Raw genomic sequence first — 15,726 nt, 5'->3', positions numbered from 1 at the left:
GTGGCATCTGAACCTTGGCTGAGCAGGAGTGTGTGCTACGCGGAGCACGGGTTTGGTGGGGATGATGGGAAAAAGGTGAGTGATGCAGCTGGAAAAAGAATTCTGGGGCTGCATTGCTGAGGGTTGTGTGTGACACAATAACAGCTGAGGAACAGTCAGCCCTGTGTGCTGGGCAAGGCTGTGAGTGATCATTGTGTCCCTGTTTTCACGGCAGAAAGTGGAAGGCACCACTCACCCACTTCGTAGCAGAGTGGGCCAGAGCATGCGATTTAGAATCAAGCAGATCTAGGTTCTGAGCCAGCTTTACCACTTTTTAATAGTGAGATGTTGGGCAAGTATCTCAACTCCTCTGAGCCGTGATAGTTTCATCTCCAAAACAGGAATCATAATATCCACCCCAAAGGAGTGTTACATGGGATTAAATAAGGTAATGTACCATAAAATCCTTAATAGAGTGCCTGGCTCATAAATGAGTATTTTTAAATGGTTGTTTTGTGAGTGTCATTATTTTTGAAATAATGTCTACTACTGTCATTCTTTCTGGAATAATGTTGCTTCTCACCCAGCCCCTGGTGCCTACAAAGAAAGTTAATTTTGAGGCCTGCCTTTCCCATACTGGTTATCTCAACAGAGCAAGTCAATTTAGAACAATAATTTGGTGGGAAGTGGGGATTATTCACCAGGAGAAATCCTCCAAGAGCAGGTGGTCCAAGCCTCCTCAAAGTGGCATTGAGGAGACTGAGACCCACAGCAACTAAAGGCTCGGCTCTGGTGCCACAACTACTGAAAGAGAACTGGGGCTACTCTTTGAGCCTCCGGACTCCTATCCTTTCCCCTTCAGTTGCAGCTCAGTGCATCCCAGTTAACTCTGCTGCTATGTGGACAGCGTCAAGATTAAATTCAACTTCAAATGCCAACTCCCCAAAGCCAAGTCCCCTGGAGGAGTCCAAGCTCTGGCCCTACCCTCCTCTCCAGGCTTGCAGGCATGGTTTGCATTCCTCACACCCTCTCTGCAGCCTCCACAGGCCCTTGCTCCCGTGTCTGAGAATAGATGCTGCCCTGAAGCTCTCCTGACCCCTCAAGGAGGAGATGAGAGGCCCCTCCCAGTGAGTGTCAGCTTACAGTGGGAACAGGCCTGGGGACAAGGCCAGAGCCGGACACCAGGAATGTTACTGCTGCCCTGGGCCCTCACCCCAGCAGAGGCTCTGTGCCAGTCACACTGTGACGGCCTCACCATAGCACAGGGCAGGTTTCTCACCAGCAGGCCTCAGTGGGTTGCTCTGGAGTCTGCTGCTGTATGGCTTCACAGAACAGCCCCCCACCTCAGTCCTGTGGAAGAGATGCTCAGAGGGACACCCGCAGAAGGATAAGAGCCACTTGGCTTTTATTGGCACTCCCCCAATAGCTCCCCAAACGCTTCACTAAGGCTTTTAACAGGAGGGCTCAAATGGCCCAGAAAAGCCCAGTTAGATGCCCAGCTCCTATTTTGTCACCTTTGAGAGAGACTCAGAGAAACTGTCATACCCATAGTTAAAGAATTCTTTGTGCAAAAGGGGCTATTTTCTGCATCATGAACCCCATGACCCATAGATAGCCAGGATATGGGCCGGCAAAGGCCCACATGGGAATTGGCATCCCAGCCAGTGGGACTCTCCTGGACTGGATGGTGACTGATGGACTGAACCAGTCACCTCCTCCCCATGTGCTACTTTATTCCTAAACTGATACTGAGACCTTCTGTGTGCCAGGTACTATGTTAGGCTCTAGTGGTACAAATGTAGAAGGGGCTTTATAGCCCCAGATCTTTTTGCCCTTGGTAAGAATTCAATATGACTCTGTTCCTTATCAGCAACTTGGACTAGCTGTTAGTATTTTGTTGTGACATAAATACAACTCTCATTTATAAGGTAGCTATCACTTTAAATAAACTGGTACATTTATTAGGATCCCTCACTTCAAGGAACTGAAAATGAACCCAGTCTGGCTTAAGAAAGGTTAAAATTCACTCGTTCATATCTTAGAGGTCCAGGACCAGAGCTGTCCTCAGGAAATCAAATAATGATATCATTTCTCTTGCCTCTCTCCCCCCTTCTTTTCCCAACCCGTATCTTAGCTTTCTGCTTCTGTCCATGCCTTGGACTCATTCTTTCCTAAAATGGAAAAGCTTAAACTACACAGCAGGGAACATGGCATAGACAGGTCCAGACTTCGCCAAGATCAGCAACGCCCAAGGACAAAGCGGATTTCTCTGTCCCTGAATCCACGCGCCAACATCAAGGGAAGGATGCCAACACACCGAACATGGGTCACGTGGCCACCATAGAGCCAATTACTGTGGCAAAGGGTATGAGATACTTTAGTTGGTCGAGCCTTGGTCACATGACACCCCATAGCTCACCAGCACTGGATGTTGTGGGATACGAACAGTTCCCCAAAGAAGGGAGGGCACTCTTCATGGGAAAATGGGGTGGATGCTGAACAGCACGAAGGTGAGGTGACAGGGAGGGATTCCAGTTATGCCAGAAAGACTAAAAGGAAAAGCCATTTGCTATACAAAAGAAAATGTCAGAAAGGCCTTTTCCAAAGAGTGGTTAGCTTTAGGATTCTTTCTAATGGACAGCTTCTTTCGAATATGGAAAACATGAATATATTCAAAAATATTAAATAGACTGGCAACTTTAGTAAGATTCATAATGTGGTGAGTGAGCACAGAGTTAATGCCCACAGCGGTTTTCTTCTGGGCGCTGGGCCTGTGCCTCCATGTTGCTCATGAAGCTGTGTGGCCATCCTATGCGGCAGGCGCTAATGCTGCCCTCCATTTACAGCAGCAGGAACTCACGCTCTAAGACATTTTTAAAACAAAAATCTCACTGAAGGCCCCACGCCAAGTATGCAGTGGAACTGGGATGTGAACCCCAGTTTACCTGATTCCAAAGCTTGTGGCTCTTTCCACAAACCATTTCTGCCAACCAAAAGCAAAATAAAGGGGCGAGCACTGAGTCCCTCCTGTTTACAGATGGAGAACAAAACCAGAGAGTTCAAAAGGACAGCAGTGCCAAAAAGGCAAACAGTTTGTCCAGGTCCTCCATGAGGACATTCTTTGCTCCCAAAATGGAGATGGTGTTCAAAAGTAAGACTCCACATTATGGAATCATGTGGAGGCCAGGAGACTGTGGCTAAGAAAGGACAGGGATTCAGCAACCCCTGGGTCATTAGCAGCCTGCAGGAAGGCTGCTTCAGCAGAAGAGTGTGTCCAGACCCGATACTTAGATTATTTACAGCAAATAACTGATTGAGATACAGAGGCTTCAAAGGTAGACCTACTTATCTGATAAGTTTGTCAGTAAATGTGAAGATACCCACATTTTTTTAAGTTACAGGGAAGCAATGACAGAAGAAGAAGCGTTTTTAAATATCCTTTTTTAATGAAAATGAATGTTTACCATATTTACAGATAGAAAAGTACTAGAAAGAGCATGCCATTAACAACAGAAATAAAACTCTGACTTAACTTAGCCAGCTGAAAGCCTGGGCTAGGTAAACAGTCTGAACTGGCACATAGTTTATTGTTGCTGTGTCTTCCTTACAAGTGTTTTGCACCCTGTCTGTGGGTAACAGCTGTACCTTCCTACCACACAGGGTGCCCTACACCTGGTCTGGCCATGCTTTATTCCACTGGATGCAGTAGTTGATTGATGTGATGCGACTCAAGCCAAGCCTGCCAGTCCCTCTCTGAGATGGACAGGTGGACGTTAGGAGAGAGCATCTCTCCCTTCACTAGGTTAAGCTGGGATCACACAGCAGGAGGCGGGCACAGGCAGCTTCAGGCTCCACCAACCCAGAGGAACAAAGCCCAAGGCAAAAATGAATTCTGTCTCCCAGCACTGACACAGAAAACCCAAGAGAAGACATCTCTCCTGGCCATGTGGAAAGAGCCCATTAAGTAGGAGGGCATGAGGCCAGCCCAGAGAAGGAGAGATGAAGGGAGAGAAAGAAGGGTGGGGAGGACAAACAACATCCTTCAAACTCCACATCCAGCCACACCTGCTGTCCATCCTAGACTATCCCTTTTTGTAAGAGCTTGAACTGGACTTCTGTAGCGACCAAAATAAAGCAAACAGACTCCCACCAAAGCTTCAACCAATAGTATGGGGTGCTCTGTGAATGGAAATGAAAATTGGGACCTGCTAAAGCCCCTGAGAATGAATACAATAAAAAAAAAAATGGGTCCTGTTCTCAAAGAGTTCACAATTATGAGAAGTTCTTTCGCTTTTCCTCTATAAATAGGAAATCCTTCAGTAATGTCAGTAATATCAGTGTATGTAGGGATTGGCAGGAAAAGTCTTTCAATCCTCTTTCAAGAGAAAAATTACAATAAGCAAGTTAACTACTGGACATGACAAATTCACACAGAAACCAGGGGACCGGTGCACAGAGCTCTCTTTTTCTCATTGAGATGCAGTGACAGATGTGGACCCTTTCTGTGGGCTTCCGTAAGTCCCTTTGCTCATGCTTATTTTCTCTCTTTCCTGGTACCCCTTGTCCTCCTGGCCTTTACGGTCCCCTGCTCTCTTTCCAGAGCTCCCGAAAACCAGTTCCTTTCACTCCCACGAGCTGCTGGAGGGAGAGACGAGGCAGATTCCTCCCAGAAGGGGGTTTTGGGCCCTTCAGCAGGACATCAGAAGCCCCACCAGTTTTTCTCTAACTGATAATGCTCTCTCTCCTCATAGAGCACCTCTTCCATGAACTAACTACTTACTACACACCGAAGTGTCTTTTTTATCTGTCTTTTTTTCTTTGTCTGACTGAAAATATTCTCCAAAAAATGCCGGGGTGAGTGGAGAAAAGAGAATTGCAGAGGGACAAATATTCAGGAGCCACTTGAAGAGTGAGCACACCGAGTGGGCCACCGTGACGCACAAAGCAGGCAACTGGGCAACCCCCCTTTCCTACCTCCACGAAAACACTACCAGCTCTTACAGCTGGCACATCACTTACAAACTATACAGCCACACTACACAACTCTTAGATAGCTTCCTTTAAAAATTCTATTATAAAAGACGTTTTACATGCATAACAGACCTGCAGTAAGGAGAATTTTTTAAATTGGTGGATTCTACTGGATTAAAGAATTCTTTTCAAACAGAAAGACCTTGCACTGTCTCACATATGCTGCTGGTGAAGAAATAAATGGATACAGCTTTCTTGGTGGGTTATTTGGCAATGTGTTTCAGAAGCTTTGAAAATGTTCATATTTTTGACCCAGCGACTTGAACTCCAGAGTATTGACTCCAGATGGGCTGCACCACAAATCAGTCATGTGATTTAGCATTTCTAAGCCTCAGTTTCTTCATCTCTAAAATGGGGATAATAACACTTCCTACCTCCTAAGCTAGTTGTGAGGAATGAATGGGATATATGTAATGCCTTAGAACACTACCCAGCATATGGCTGCATACTTTATAGATGTTAGCTAAGTAATTGATCAGAAATAGAAACAGAAATACACCTCGGTATTATTTTAATTGGCAAAATTTTAGAAAAATAGGTAATGGGCTAAAAACAATTATGGTACCTCCATAAGATGGAAACTTACATAGCCATTTTTAAAAATAAAATTTTAGAAGAAAATTTGATGATTTGGGAAGATGTTCATAACATATCATTATGCCAAAGAAAGAAAAATCAGGTTCCAAATAATATATACAGTACGATCCAAATATAAAAAGTAGAGGAAATAGTTCAAAGTGCTGTTGGCAAATACCTTGGTTCAGTCACTCTTGCCTGCACCTTGGACTTACCTCTGGAATTTAATAAACAATTCTGATGGAGGACCCCACCTGTAGAAATTCAGATTTAACTGCCTGGGGATGTCACCTGGGCCTCAGATTTTTTTTTTTTCTTTCTCTCCTGTGTGCTTGTTTTTTTCCCGAAGTTTTCTAAAGTAAATCTATATGTATCATTTTTATAATTAGGAACTCAAACCATAAGTGTGACTTATAAGACATTACAGGTGCTCCCACGAGAACAGAGGCCTGAGCAGCCAGGCCGGCCACCAGGTTACAGCGCGAGCTCTGAAACCCGAGGCGGAGAGGTCGCTGCTCTGGAGAACAGACCCGGGAGGGGACTCACCGTGGGGAGGGAAGGGGGCAGGGCTCAAACTGAGGACACTGAACACTTGAGGGGCTGGGGCAGGGGGCCAGGAGGACTCAGCCAGCCTCACCGGCTGAGCGACTGCGCCTGATATTTACAGCCTTCCTGCCTGAGGCCGTGCCCGTGCCTGTTGTGATATTGGGGCTTCATTTATGTATGTCAGTCAGCATCGTGCTTTCTCTTTTCCAGCATGTTCTTGAGAACTGAGATGGGCGGCTGCAGCAGGGAGAAAGGAGGCAAAGGAGGCTCTGCAGCTGCTCAAACCTGTTAACAGACAGAGTCTGGGGCGGCTGGCATTCTTCCACCTCAGAGTCCAATACTAAACACTTTGGGTCTGATGACTGAGCTTCTTCATCCAGTATAGCATTTATTTATTTTTTCCCATTCAGTAACCAAGTCCTTATTGTATCCTTATTATGTGCCAATGCCAGATACTTTTCATCATTTTAATTTGTATCTGGAGTTTTAAACAAATGACTCAGGCACTGTTACTAGCTTATCTTTTACAGATGAAGGATTTGAAGCTCAGGGAAATTATTGACCTAAAGTCACCCAGCAAGTTGTTACTCGCCACCATCATCAGCAGACCAGCTACCATGTATTGAGCACCTACTGTGTGCCAGCTACTATAATAAGAGCTTTATACCCATTTTTCATTCATCAGTTTGTCCTCTTTTCTCACTCTACCCCACCACCCCTCAAAAGCTCTATGAGACCATGGTTATTATTCCCAATTTACAGAGAAAGAAACTTAGGCACAGAGAGGGTAAATTATTCACCCAAGGTCACACAACTTTTAGGCAACAGGAAAAGATTTGTATTCAAGAGTGTCAAACTCTTGGTTTCCTGTTCTTAGGCCCAAATTTATGCTGCATCCACAATTAAGTGACTAAAGTTCAGAAGCCAGGCAAGACTTGATTCCTTTAGTTTGTAGTGTGTTAAAGATACTCACATCTAAAGATGTTCACCTCAGTTAAAGATGCTCACCTGCTCTGACCTGTTCTCAGTACCTGAGACTGCTACGTTCTGTAAGCAGATAGCATGAGGAACTGGAAATGTACTCCAACCTAATTTTTTTTTAAATTCTAATACTCTTTAAAACTACTATTTCAGGCATGTGCCCATTATAATCCAAAGAGCCATGGCAGAAGAGAATTCTGGGAAGATGAAAGAGAAGGCAAGCAAAGGGCTCCCGCTGGTTGCCACGGTGAAATGTTCAAAGGAAGCAGGAGACAGCCATTAGCATTCGGTTTAATGGTGTGTTTAGCCCCATCCAGAACTCGAAGTGTGTTTACTGTTTCATATTTTCTTTGTGAGACAAAGCCACAAATCTCTTTCTCCATACTGAGAGCCCGTTAATGGTTCTAATTATGCATTGGCTCACGCTGTTCCACAACCAAAAGATGGGCAGTCAGAGTTCCCCAGTTGCACAGGCTGTGTAAGCCACCACCTCGTGCCCTGGGCCCTAGGGCTAAGTGCTTGCACCCCAGGGATTACTGATGATCTGGAACTGCTAGGGATGTGGCCACCACACATCCTGAAGTGAAATGGGGTCACTTCATTGCCCTAGGAACATCCCAGTGCTTCCCAATTAAATGGCACTTCACAAGCTGTTATTCCACCCAATACTCTACAGTGTTGTTGAGCCCCATTGCCCACACACCGCACATGGGGCCACTGGGATAAAGGTACCCCACCTGGAATATGCATCAGCCACTTCCAGGGAAGGAATGGAAGTTTATTAAATCCCTCCCAACCTTCTGCTGCAGTGGTCCTCATGCCTGGAAGCCTATTAGAACCACCTGAGAAGCTCTGGCTCCACTCTAGATCAGGAGCACCAAAGTCTCTGGGGTTGGGACCAGGCATCTCTAGTTCATGAATGTTCTTCAAGTGCTTGGCTGTGCAGCAGGGGGTGAGAACCACAGTATCTCTCCCTGCGCCTGCCCCCCACAGTCTCTCACAGCCCCTGACTTGGCTGGCATCTCACCCTCTCTGCCAAGCAGACTTTCTCTTTAAGCCAGAGTTTTCAGTAGATAGTATGGCTCAGTGGTAGGCACAGAGATGCTAAGGCCCAGCTGTCTGGGGTTTGAATCCTGCCTCTGCCACTTTCTGGCTGTGGACGAGTAATTTAAACACACTGGGCTACAAGGATCCCTTCTGCAGAACCGGAATGGGAATAATGGCTGCCTTCTAGGGCTGTCGACAGCAGAAAGTTCCTGGCACACAGTTATCCCTGGATAAGTGATCACCACCACCACCAATAACCATGACTTAAGATAGTCCTTACAGAAGACAGGGGAAGGAGGGTTGTCTGGGACCAAGGGGTCTCTATGGTGGGCAAGTGGAGTAGTATCTGGCTTTACCTTCTCAAATGCAGATTTCAGCACACAGTGGGAGGGTGGATTTTCCACCTTGTTTAATTAAGGAGAGGCCAAACAGCAGCAACAAGGACGTCCGACTGTGAATTTCAAGATGAACAGATCTGAGCAGGCCTGCCCCGCTCTTACCCATTTCTGAAAACACTGAGGCTTGGTATTCAAAACACCAGCTGTGAATGAGGGCAGAAATGTGAAACAAAAATGAAAACCACCAATTATCTGGTCTGGGGCAACATAGATAGATTCAGATAATTTCCTTGATTTTCTAGTTTCCACATGAGCATATAGGTTCATCACAGACAATAACCAACATGTATTGAGTGCTTGCTGTATGCCAGAGCCAAACTGTTTCCTTCCACATTGTGCTTTTAATTCTCACAATGGGTCGAAGTCAGATGTTATTTTAAGTAAGCGACCAAGGCTCAAAGAAGTTAAATAACTTATCCCAGATTACATAGTGAGTGGCAAAGTTGGGATTTAAGCTCTACAAGCCCCAATCTAAGCCAATATACTATATGACCTCCCAGGTTTCCACGGGGTAAATATATGGTGATTATCCCATGGCCAGTGGGTTGTAAAGGCTTACCTGCCAAGAGGCACCATTCCTCCAAATCCAGCTCAGCAGCCTGGCAGTCACTTTCCCTAACTCTCTGCTCCTTCTTTCATGGAAGGGCCTGTGGGAAATAATAACAGTACTTTGCATAGAAGTATTGGAATCCCACAAAAATATCAGGTGACCTGTAGATCCCCAGTCACCACGAAGTCAGCTCAAAAAGCAGTATCAGGATCTCTGCTGGCAAGACTCTTCAAAACGAGTCCCTGCCTCTGACTGCATTCAATCCTCCAAACAAGCCTGTAGGCAGATGTGTTCCCATTGCAAAGGAAAGACGAGTGCAGCCAGAGGGGGTGAAAACTAGGGCCAGAAAAGGAGCCACAGACTTCTGTTTCATCATTTTTCCTTACTCTCTCTTTTTTTCCTTTGCCTCAATCGCACATCTTTAGGGAGGCAATATGACCTAGTATAAGAATGCAAGCAGATAACACATGTACCACTAGATATCCTACCTCACCCCTTGCAGACATTAATTGATCTCAGCACTCTTTCCACTAAGTCAGGAGACTGCCTCAGTGGTCTTCTCAGGTGATGGCTCCTGGCAGCAACTGCCAAGCAATTAATACTGGTGCTGTGCACAAAGCATATTTCATTCCTGGCATAGTGATTAAGATTATATACTTTGGAATCAGTCAAACCTAGATTAGAATCCCAGCTCTGACTGTGTGACTACGAATATGTTACTTAACCAATCTGAGCTTTAATTTTCTAATCAGTAACATAAAGATGATTAGAAACACTGGTCCAGATAATAACCATCTGCATGTATCTGATGCTTGATAAATCATTTCCATTGTATTTATCATCCCAGAAACCTTGAGAGGCACAAGACAAGTATAAAAATTAGAAGCTCATTGGCACTAAGAGTTTTCCCCAGGGCTTCTCAGCTGGCCAGTGGGAGAGGTAGGATAAAACCAGGACTACAAGTTGTCATCCTCTGCATCAGTCAGGGTTCTTCAGAGAAACAGAATCAATAGGATATATATATATATATATATATATACATACATATAAACACACAAGTACAGAAAGAGTGACTTATTTTAAGGAATGGTTCACATTATTGTGGGGGCTGGCAAACACAAAATCTGTAGGGCAGGCCAGCAGGCTGGAAATTCAGGTAAGAACTGTTGCAGTCTTGAGTGTGAAACCCACAACGCAGCCCAGTAGGCTGAAGACTCAGGCAGGATGTCTATGCTACAGTCTGAGGCAGAATTTCTTCTTCTCTGGAAAACTTCAGTTTTTGCTTGGAAGGCTTCAACTGATTGGGTGAGACCCATCCACACTGTGGAGAGCAAATAGTCTGCTTCACTTAAAGGAAACTGATGGTAAAGGTTAATTGCATCTACAAAATAACCTCTCCACAGCAACATCTAAGCTAGTGTTTGACCAAACCATTGAGCACCATAGCCTAGCCAAGCTGACGCATAAAATTAACCATTACATCCTCCTTGGGACATTTTCACGCATCATCTCACTCAATCTCACAATTATCTGTGTGCGGCTGCTGACGTAATCCCCATTTTACAGATGAGGAAGCAAGGCTCAACGAGATAAGGGTAAATCTCTCATACAGCTCAGGTGGCTGAGCCAAGAGACTACCACCCATTACAGGGATTTTTCAAGGTCCCAATTCTGTGGCCAGAAGGCAGCTTCATTTATGCTTAAGTTCAGGTAACTACAAAGTAATGAGAGTATGTCTGGCATAAACACGCTAGAATTTACACACAGTGTAGTGATCTTCACAGGCCGGCGTTCAAGCAATGCTTCAGTTATATACAGGTGCCTCTCTGAAGCTTCTTTAGGGCATCTGGGAGACACCTGGAAGGAAAGCTGGGTGAATGTGGAATAAAGATAGGAAAGGGACTTTACATTGTTTATCATATTGTACCCTTTGAAATTTGAACCATGTGACCATGTTGGTTACTAAATTAGTAAAATTTAAAATAAATAAGCAATAAATAAATAAAAATTTAAAAGGGGACTTCAAGGATCTCAGCCTCATGGTTGTACAGTTACACTTTGCCCTAGACACAGGAAGAAGATGAGGCAGGCAGCCGTGCTGGCCAATCTGCTCATCAAAGCTCAGTTATTAATGGCTCTGGCTCCTTCCAAAACCCAGAGCCAATCTCAAAGAATGAGAATTTGCCACTGGTGAGAATATTCAAAGAATTTGCTTTGGGATCTGAAAATAATTCCACAGGAAGTTTGAAAATCCTTTTGAGAAAAAACAGTATCATTGGAGAGAGTATATATCACCCATAAGGTAATGCTTTGGAGGAGAAGAATTCACTGGGTTACATAAGTTCAACCTCCATTCCTTTTCTTCTTGCCCTCCTTTTTTTTTTTTAACCTGTCATATTAGTCTTCAAGTACCTAACTGACTACCATTAGACCAGGAAATTCAAAACCAATCCCTTCCCAGCCCAGACAGATAGCATAAACATAACAAAGCTCCCAGGGAACAGGGAGTCATGGGGACCAAGAGGGAAAGGACCTGGCCTGCCCACCTGAAGCCCCCAGACTCAACTGTATTTCAAACTTTGTGGTTGGCAATGAGCTTGTCTTGGATCAGATTTGGCTATAGCCTACCATTCATTTATCTCCACTGAATTAAGCTTTCTCTTTATGGTCAAGAGAGAGCTGAAGCCAGCAGAGAGTTACAAGACTTCAGATGACTGTAAGGACTAATAAGCTAATAATGGGAGGTAGTCAACAATGAAAAGTTTAGCTATGAGAGGAATGGGTCCTGTTGCTGGCAGGTATTCAAGGTCACTGGTTGATTTTATACTGGCTATATAGGTAAAGGAGGTTTATGTATTCAGTGATCACCCAGAACTGGTGACCTTGAAATTTCTTTCCTACCTTGGTACTGATGAATGACAGACTCAGGGAAACATCTGTATCTAACCAATGTTGCATTTACATCCCTTCCTCTTTTCTATTTCCCTCTCCATTCTGAGCAATTAAAAGGGCTCCATGGTATAGATTCATTTTTACATTTGTGGAAGAAAAATAAAAGACCTTTCTTTCCTCCTCTCTCTCTCTCTCTCTCTCTCTCTCTCACTGTAGGAACCTGTTATCAGTCACATAGTTCCAATGAGTCTCCACTTCCTGCTCCAGTATTTGGTAATGTGACCCAAGCCTGTCCTATCTTTATAATTGTATCCCCCTGGCCACAGTGATTGGTTCAGGCATGGGTGCACAGTGTAAGACGGTGCAATCAGAGTGAATACAGGCACCTGTAGCTTCAGTAAGACAACCTTCTTCTCCACTAGACTTAGACATGGTTATGATAGATGTGGAGATGCTGGCAGCAATCTTGCTGCAATGTTGAGCTTGACAATAAAGATTGCCTGGAGGCCAGAGGAACTAACCGATATGGAGAGTGATTGGGTCTAGGGCGTCTGGATCAAACTTTCTCAGGATTTTTCTCTTGCAAGTCATCTTGAGTTTAGTTCTCTGGCATTTATCACCAAAATAGTTCCAGTGAATACATTTGCTAGTAGCAATGTGTTCCTTTGGATTTGAAAATTGAGATATTCTCAATCTGACTGAATTCCCCATGAAAATGCAAACACTTTCGGGAGGGAGACCCATATAGTGAGTAGAATCTAGACATTATAAAGATGGCAAGGGCCTCAGAATTTTCCTTTTGGAAACTCCAAGTGATTTTCAAATTTTATTTCAGCAATAGAATGCTTTTTCAAAGAAAACCATACATAGAGTGCTAACATTTAAATACATCTTTCTCTGCCCATTCTACAGTGGTGGTACAAGTGCAGTGGGAGAGCCGTTAACTTTTTGCACATGCTAGTTCTATAATCTAAAGTGCTTTTCCTACTCACCATTTACCCTCACTCACCCTAAGCCAGTTTGTTAAACAAACTAGCAACCTCTGGATAATTCAGTACATATGTTACTTCTGATGAGAAGCCTTCTCTGAAGTCTGGGCTTGGGTGCCCTGCTACCATGCTCTCACCTCACCCCGTACTCCCCACCAAGGCACGTACAGCACACTGAGTTGTGATCGCTCACACCTTTATCTCCCTGCCCACCTGGAAATTGGCTCTGAGGGTACAGATGGGGTCTTACGCATATCTGTGTATGACATATATCATATCCATAAGTATCTGTTGAATGAATGAGATGGAATGAATAGACGAATGAAGTCTTGTGACCCCAGGATGCAGTAGGCATCTGCTTCTTCAGATAGAGTTTACAATTTAACCTCAATGCAGAGGTTGAGTTATAGAAGGCAGAATTAAGAGCAGTCTTCCCTATGCACCCACAAACTACCCTTCCCCGCTAGCCTCCCTCTGTTTTTAACAATTCTACTTTAGAATTTTGTTTCTTTGTGCTAAGGGATAGCAGTCACTTCTCCAAGCACAAGCACCCTTTGAGGGGGTGACATCAAACCCCACTAAGATGTACACTCCAAGAAAGCAGGGACTGTGTTCCCCATCTTGTACACAGATGTATTTTGTACGCTGAACAGTGCCTGGCACATAACAGGGGCTCTATCAACATTTGTCAAATAAATAACTGGACCAGAAGGCATTTAAGTTGGAATGGAATTTAGAAAGCAGATTGTCCAATGATTTCCAAGGGACTGTTCTCTGAGAAACTAGTATTTTGAGAAAGAAAGAGCCTTGTGTCCAAATAAGTGTGTGAACCCCCACATACTCTTTCCTAATTTAATGATTCACAATATGCACTGGAAAGTAAAGACTCTAAGAATTCCTGTAGTAAAGATACCCATTTAAGCTTGTTTAGCCTAAAATTTTCTACATTTATTTGGCCAAAAAACAAAACAAAACAAATTGTTGTTGTTGCTGTTATTGGATGGCTTTAATATAACATCTACTGACATCCCATGGAACTAATGTTCCAAGGAACACACTATGGGAAATGCTACCCTGGACCAGTTTTTCATGGAATCGTGATGGTTTACATCTCTACAATGTTTTATATTTCAAGTACTTGCTTTGCTACTGTCTTCTTTAAGCCTGACAAAACTCTGAAAGATCACCAAGATAGTATCCTTATTTAGGAGATAAGGAAATAGAAGTCCAAATGGGTTAAGGGATTTGCTCAAGGTCACACAGCTAGTTAGTGACAGAGATCAGAAAGGAATCCAAGTCTCATATTAATCCAGTTATCACCAATTAACACCTTAGCAGGTGTCTACCCAGTTTTTTTTTTTCCATACCAAGCAAGCAAGTTGAGAGCAGCATCTTCCTCAAAGAAACCTGAAATGGATTATTTTTGCTTGAGGAAGGCAGAAATATTCAAGAATATGAGGATTCTTGTTAAGACTTTAGATTGATTTTCCTCCTTGCTGACAACTTCAAAAGATTAAGGATGACCCCAAATATCCTGCTTGTCTGTCACATGTCTGTCACTGTCTGTCACATGCATTTTTTGAGCCCAGAGGCAGTGCATTCATGGTACACACGCTATCTCGACCCTGACACAACAGATGTGGCTTCTTACCAGCCACCGAGGCTGTGCATGGCCCAAGATTTCCTGAATCAAGCACTCCAGGTGGCCACTGTGGACAGATCAGGATTGGCCCAAAGTTGAAGTCTATTTGGCATCTTTCATCTTTCCTTCTCCCTTGGGCTATTAGCATTATAAGTGTATTCCTCAAAGTGTCACATAGGATTTACTATTTATTTGCCTGAAGTATACATCTTGTAAACTTCAAAGAATTGACACTTATTTTTATAAGAATTCAATAATACATATATAAGAAAAAAAGCTTTGGAAAAAAAGAATTATACTACTAAAGGCATTATGATGATGATGATTGCTCTTTGATTCATCTGTCTCAACTAGAGCCAGCATGCTTTCTTTTCCTACTTTCTACTTCTAATTTTGGTCTACTTGTTCTATTGGCTACTGCAGCCCAGCAGGCCCTAAGTAATTGTTAAAAGACAAAACTAAATTGAGCTTCATTTTAAATAGGCTCTTGATTAGTGCAGCCTTAAGTACCACAACATTAATAAACTTGGTACTTAAAGTAAAAAGTAACTAAGACACAAGTTGAAGAGCAAACACCACTTGGTATAATTCCAGCGATCACTGGATTGGTACTTCCTTTAAACCCAGGCAAGAGGGGTCCTGTGCAGGTCCCTGTACTTTAGGGGCCATCTGCTCCCTCCTTTAGCTACATCTCTTCCCACAGTGAGGACTCCAAAGGGCCAAGCAGTCATGTCTACCAGCATCTACACCCACTTCTTTCCTACTCAATACCAAGCCACCTGGAATCTCCTGCGTCAATGACCCTGAGTTCCCTGACCATGCAAACCTCTTCCCGCAGGTCCCCGCTCCTGAGAACGTGTGAGTGGAGCTTGGGTGCAGGGCTGGCCTTATGCACTCAAGGCCCCTTGTTTTGAAGGATGATGCTAAGAGTGGAAGAGCAGGAAGGGCACCCAGATCAGGCTCTCCCTCCCTTGAATGTTCTCTGGGGCAACTCCAAGGTGTCCAAGAGATCTCACTTTGAACCTGGCCTTCCAGAGCATTATGAGGGTACACTTGTCAAAATAGGAGACTGGAATATATTTTATTTAACAATTT

This window comes from Manis pentadactyla, chromosome 2 (genome assembly GCF_030020395.1).
Source record: "Manis pentadactyla isolate mManPen7 chromosome 2, mManPen7.hap1, whole genome shotgun sequence".
Taxonomy (NCBI): domain Eukaryota; kingdom Metazoa; phylum Chordata; class Mammalia; order Pholidota; family Manidae; genus Manis; species Manis pentadactyla.
Note: the sequence above shows the minus strand (reverse complement) of the source record.